Below are 6361 nucleotides of genomic sequence, written 5' to 3' on the forward strand. Positions count from 1 at the left end.
ACTGAAGGCTGTGGTTAACTCCGAAAAATCTTCCAAAGCTGGCGGTAGCAATAATTGAATACAAAATACGTCGTTGGAATGAAGAAGTTAATATCGTCTGGCGGCAACAAGAATGAGCTAAAAATGCCACCATGCAGCAGGAGTTGGCGTCCATCAATCATTTTATCAAAACTGAGGTCGCGAAGGTGCAGGAAAGTCGGTGGAATTCACTGGTCATTTATTGAGTGCCTTTGAAGACACTTGGTTTAGCCTGCATGCCACGATGCATAGTGTAGTCAGCAACAAGGCAAAGGGTCAAAGTACATCATATATCCGTGTTTCAGAGAGATACTCCTTCACGTGGTTGCACTGATATAACCGGACGGCTCCATTGCTCGATTAATCAAACAACTGCACGAGAAGGAAAACTCTAGCCTGCAGTCCACCGGGTTCACGTTCGGATGACCCAGGGGCTGCAAAAACAGTAGCATCAACAGTTAAAGTGGTCGTCAAAAATTAGGGGTATACAATTTTTTTCCTTCGCTGTCCCACCTTTGACATCACGATACTATGACTCACCCTCAGATGAAGAAAATCGTCAGGAGGGAGGCGGAATTAAATATTAGTGATCCCGACAAGAGTGTTAGTGATGATAGCATTTACATCCTCACACCTACGACTCTCTATCCTCAAAATAAACTCATCAGGAGGTTAGCCGGAATAAATTAAGAGTTTTCCCAACCATGAAAGGGTAAATACAGCAGGAAGTATTACTGATGATTTGTCTACCATACGATATAATTTTTCCAGCGTCGGCGAATTACAAAAGCGATGTCTAATTTAGCTCTTGACATTAACCATAAACTGTTTAAAATTGTCTGCTCAGTGGCCAGGGTAAAAAGGAAATAAATATTACACTGTACGAGAGGTTGATGATAATTTTTTTTAATCCCTTCAGTTCGATGACGCATTATTTCGGTTTATCCTTGGAACCTTTAGATATTTTGCATAGTTTAGAAGAGGCTTTTCGACTTGGAGGGGTTAGATATAGCCTTCACCAACACCTTAAACAATGCACGCCCTTTCTTAATGAAATCAGGTAGTTTGACGGTATTTGTCTGTCTGTCTATCTATATGTCTGCCTGTCTCTATTTGCCTGTCTGTCTGTAGCCAGCCGCCGTATTCCCGAAAAAGGTGGTCACAAACGAATCGCCTTCATCAAGAATAAAATGAAAGTACCTTCGAAGGAATGGAGTTAACCCCCTTTACAGTGAAAGTCCCTCCTAGCCAGAACAAGTGTGTGAAAACAGTCATTGTAGTGAAAGGTTAAAGGAAATTGCTTCAGTCCTTCTGTTGTGAGGGATATTTTCTAAGCTGAACTGTATCATCGGGCGGCGCAGAATCAAAATATAAAGAACGTCTTGGGAACTGAAGGGTTAATGATTATTATTCTGACCCTTTCGTATTAGGAGTATTTCTAAGCTCAGTTAAATGGTCAGGCGGTAACAAGAACAGTCGTCGCACTGAAACTGTTAATGAAGATTGAGGTCTTATAAGTATCATTGTCCGGCGGTAAAAGTAGAAAAGCATTATATTTGGAATTTCTATGGCCCTACGGTTGATGCATTTAGTGTGTGGTGTAGGAGGGTGCATGGTTTTGGTGTATGTGTGATGTGAGTGGGTAGTATGGTGTGGTGTGGTGCGGTGTGGTGGGTGGTGAGAGGGTAGTAAAGGTGTGGTGTGGCGTGGTGTGGTGTAGCTTCGATAATGTTACTGAAGTCTTCGGGAGCAAACAACGCACCTTATAATCGTTAGTGAGAAACAGACGGACAGAAACGCTCCTACAGACTCACCCAGATCTAACACGTCATCATTTTAACACTCTTAGGCTGCATGACTCACCCCCAGCTGAAGAAAACCATGTGACAATAGCTGGAACAGAGCACTGGTACCAGAGAAGAGTTGCCACGACCATGAAAGCTGGAAGGGTTAAAAGCTGCAGCATTAACTTAGGCTCCGATGCTTACTCTGAGTCGAGTAAAATAATCTGGCGTGAGCTGGAACAGGAATACAGCCCCGACCATGAGAGTGAAGAAGTACGGTACTGAAAGGGGCCTCAAGCTGAAATAAAACCGTGTAACAGTAGCAAGACCAAGCTATATAATAACGTCATTCACCACGTCATAAGCATTGTATCCCTCACCGTCAGATTACAAGGTTACGGCCAATTTGAGGCGGCTAATAGTTAACTTTTCCTGCGTCTTCCAAGCCGAAATAAAATCATCTGGCAGCAGCAAGGCCAAGCTACATAATGATGTCATCTCACCACGTCACAAGCGATGTATCCCGCGCCGGCAAATTAGAGGGCGATGTCCAATTTGAGGCGGCTAATAGTTAAGTTATCCCGGGTAATGACCATCATCAGACCGCCCGATAATGGACTTCATGCTTTATTTACGAGGTCCTAAAGCACACTTTATCGGCGGCGGGCTCCTGAGACGTTGATTATAAGTATTATGCTTTGTTGGCTTATAAAGTCGTCTGGGCTTTTCCTCTCATTTGCGTAGAGGAGGATGTGTAAATAGTGAAAAAATTATCTCCTTTCACTCAGTAATCAGAGGATATTTTGGTACACCGATTTTAAAGCCTAGAAAAATTAATTCTTATATTTTTTCAATACCCCTTTGTTACCATTAAAAAAAAAAAAAACACACTTTCCTAGATCAGAGTCTTTTCATTTTTTTTTACGACAAAAAAAAAAAATCGTTCCAGCAATGGAGGATTTTTCAATATGCACTTTTTAACATAACTTCACGTGTTTTAGTTATATATTTTTCATTCTTGCTATCTCTGGACGATTTTATTTCGCTGGACAGACTTTTCGAATTGGGTTTGTTAGACAAAGGCTTCATTAACTCCAGATTATGAGTATTATGATTATCGCCATTTTTTTTTTTTCCACCATTGCGCCGATTTCATTTTTTTTCTAGTCTCTTGGTGGCTTTATTCATCTTGAGAGAGATTTTCGAATGGGTGGGTTTAGAATTTTAGGTAAAGCCTTCATAATCCATTGATTATAAATATTAGGTTTGTTGGCTGATAAAGTCGCTTGGGGTTTTCGTATCATTGACGTGGAAGAGGATATGTAAAGTGTGCGAAAGTTGTTGTAAGCTTCCCACGTTTCAAGTTTTTTCAGTATGTCATTTTTAGCCACTGAAATATATAGATAGATAGCTAGATAGATATAGATAGATAGATAGATAGATATAGATATATATAGATAGGTAGGTAGATAGATAGATAGATAGATAGATATAAAGCTTTCCCACTTCAAGGTCAAGATTTTTCAATATTTTTTAGTCACTGGAAAAAAGGTTCCCTCGCTTTGTATGATTATTTTTTTCAGTTATTCTTTTTTTAACTACTGAGGGGAAAAAAATGCTTCCCTCACCCTAAGATATGAGAGTGTTTCAATGCTTTTTTTTTTTTCCTTCACTACGCTGACTTCATTTTTTGTACCTTTCGTCTGTCTTACGCTGACGTCCTTTTTCGTGCGTTGTATGTCTCCTGTGCTGACGTCCTTTTTCGTACCTTCTGTCTCTCCAGATGAGTTTGTACAGTATAGAGAGACTTTCAAACTAGAGGGGTACGCAGCCTTCAGTACGAGAGAGAGAGAGAGAGAGTTAAAGTGAAAAGCGTATAGTAGCTGGAATATTAAAAAGGAGTTAATGATAAATCCAGTACGTATTTTTCATCATAGTCTTGCCATCTCATTATATTCTGACTAACTTTGAAGATCTTTTTTTTCTTCCGAACAAAATATGTCCGATACAGCCTTCATTAACCCCTTCACCCCGAGAGATCATTCCTAAGTCAAGACGTCTGAAGCTGGCCTGATCAAAATGAAAATAAGAGGCCACTGTATTGAAACGATTCTGAATTTGGTAAGGTATAAAAAGCCTACCAATCTGTAAAGCCTAAAACGATAAAGGTGCAAGATGCCCACCCTGATTACCTCTTCTACATTGTTCTGTTGGTATTTATTATTATTATTATTATTATTATTATTATTATTATTATTATTATTATTATTATTTGGTTTTATTATTATTATTATTGTTCTTGTTATTATTAATTTATTATTATTATTAACTCCATATGTTGTGGAGTTCTAATTGACATTGTAGATCTTATTTATTTTTATTCATTCATTTATTCATCATCCAATCCTACGTTGCCCCATGAGGAGCGTAGGAGCCGGGGACTAAACAGGTTTATTTATTTTTGGGGGAGGGGGAGATCTAGAAGGCTGGCATTCCTAGACCGTTCCAGATAGAAACTTGAAATTTTCATGAGTGATGTATCTTGGTTGCAGACTTCATTGGCTTATTTATTTATTTTTTCATTATTATTTTTTTTTTAGCACTAGCTCCCTCAGTTATTTGTTCAGTTTCTGTTCTGCGCAGCAAAAACTTCTGAATCGATTGCTTTGCCTATGTTCCAGTATGTAGTCGTCACCATTTACTAGTGCACCTGGCTATTGATATTGAGATCCAACAAGTACTCTTTGAGATACTGAGGAGAATCAAAATGGCCGCTTCGTGCCTGTAAGTGCTACATCAGCAAGTATTCGTCCGATTTTGACCAAACTCGGTGGAAATGTAGTAGGTCATGAATGAACATGCTTTGCTTAGTATCAATGACCTTGATCTCAAGGTCACAGGTCAAAATCCGTAAAAAAATTCGAGTCATTCCAAAAGTCCCTTAATGTTATGTCAACCATGATAAAAATATTTTCATCTGGTATGTGGAGTTCTTTGTTATTATTATTATTATTATTATTATTATTATTATTATTATTAATTTACTACTACTACTACTGCTGTTATTAATAGCACTACTGATACCACTACTACCGCTGCTTCTACCACTACAACTACTGCTACTACTACCACTACAACTTGGAGGCTGAATTAAAGATACAAAATGAATGCTTTGGCCAGGAAGAGATATTATCATGCTGGTTGTGATTTTTTTTTTTTTTTTTTTTTTAACGGTGTCAAGTTTTCATCCTTGTCATATCCTTGTCTTGGCCTCCACCTCCTCCTTCCCAGTCTGTGTGTGTGTGTGTGTGTGTGTGTGTGTGTGTGTGTGTGTGTGTGTGTGTGTGTGTGAGAGCATATTTGTCTGTCAGAATATCTATCCATCTTTCTGTATATGTCAGTCTGTCTATATATCTATCATTAGGTATGTGTGTCAGTCCGTATGTATCCATCCATCTGTCCGTCTGTCTGTCTGTGCCTGTGTCTGTCTGTCTGTCTGTCTATATCTGTGTCTGGCTTTCTTTCGTGTCTGTCTGTATCTATTCATCTGTTCGTCTGTCTATGTCTGTTTGTGTGTGTCTGTATCTTTATCTGTCTGTGTATATCTATAACACTCTGTCTATATGTCTGTGTCTGTCTAGATCTAGGTCTGTCTTTCTATCTGTTCTGTCTGTCTCTAATGTCTTTATTTTCCCTCCTCTGTTATAATATCGCCTGGACCTTAGAAGACCCCCCGCTGCCGCTGCTTCCTACACACATCACAGCTTGACTTAACGCCTTCCTGCCCCCTAATTCTTGTCTACCCACTGTTTGATCATATCATGTCTACATCACTCACTTGGCTTGTCGTCCTTATCTACCTCCTCCCCTTCCCCCACATCCCGCATCTTATCTCCCTTGCTTTCTTATCTACCGTCTTATCCTCGTTCAGTTTCCCCATGTTTTTTCCTTGCAGGCTTTTCTGTAGTCATCTTTTATTTTTTATCTTTGCCATCTCTCTTCATTTCCTCTCTTCCTTGCCTGTATTCGTCTTATATTGTATTTTTCCATGCTAATATTTCCTCATGTTTATATTCTCCCTTGCCTATATTTCCCCTTGCCTATATTCCTCCCTGCCCATGTTTCCCCCTCCCTATACTCCTCCCTGCCTGTATTATAACATGCTATTTTGTTCTTTTGACTATCTTCCTCGTTACCTTTATTATCCCATGCAATATTCCTCCTTGCCAGTCTTCCTCCTCGCCAGTCCTCCTCCTCGCCCTTCTTCCTCCCCTCCCGTCTTCCATCTCGCCCGTCTTCCTCCTTGCCAGTCTTCCTCCTCGCACGTCTTCCTCCTTGCCTATATTCCTCGTTGCCTGTATTCCTCCATGCTTCCTCACCTACGAATATCTGTCTTTACCCCTCTGCTTTTCTGCCTCCCTCCTGCTCTTCCTGTCTTCTTTAACCCCTTCACTACGACTGTCAAACGCCGGGTGGTGTACTCGTAGTAACTGAGAACCCCGCTAGAGACGATAGTGCCAGTCTCTCAACAGTTGGAATTAATGAGATGTTTTTGTCAT

Source organism: Coenobita brevimanus, chromosome 102, assembly GCF_032717465.1.
Source record: "Coenobita brevimanus isolate Jiangsu-jjx chromosome 102, ASM3271746v2, whole genome shotgun sequence".
Taxonomy (NCBI): Eukaryota; Metazoa; Arthropoda; class Malacostraca; order Decapoda; family Coenobitidae; genus Coenobita; species Coenobita brevimanus.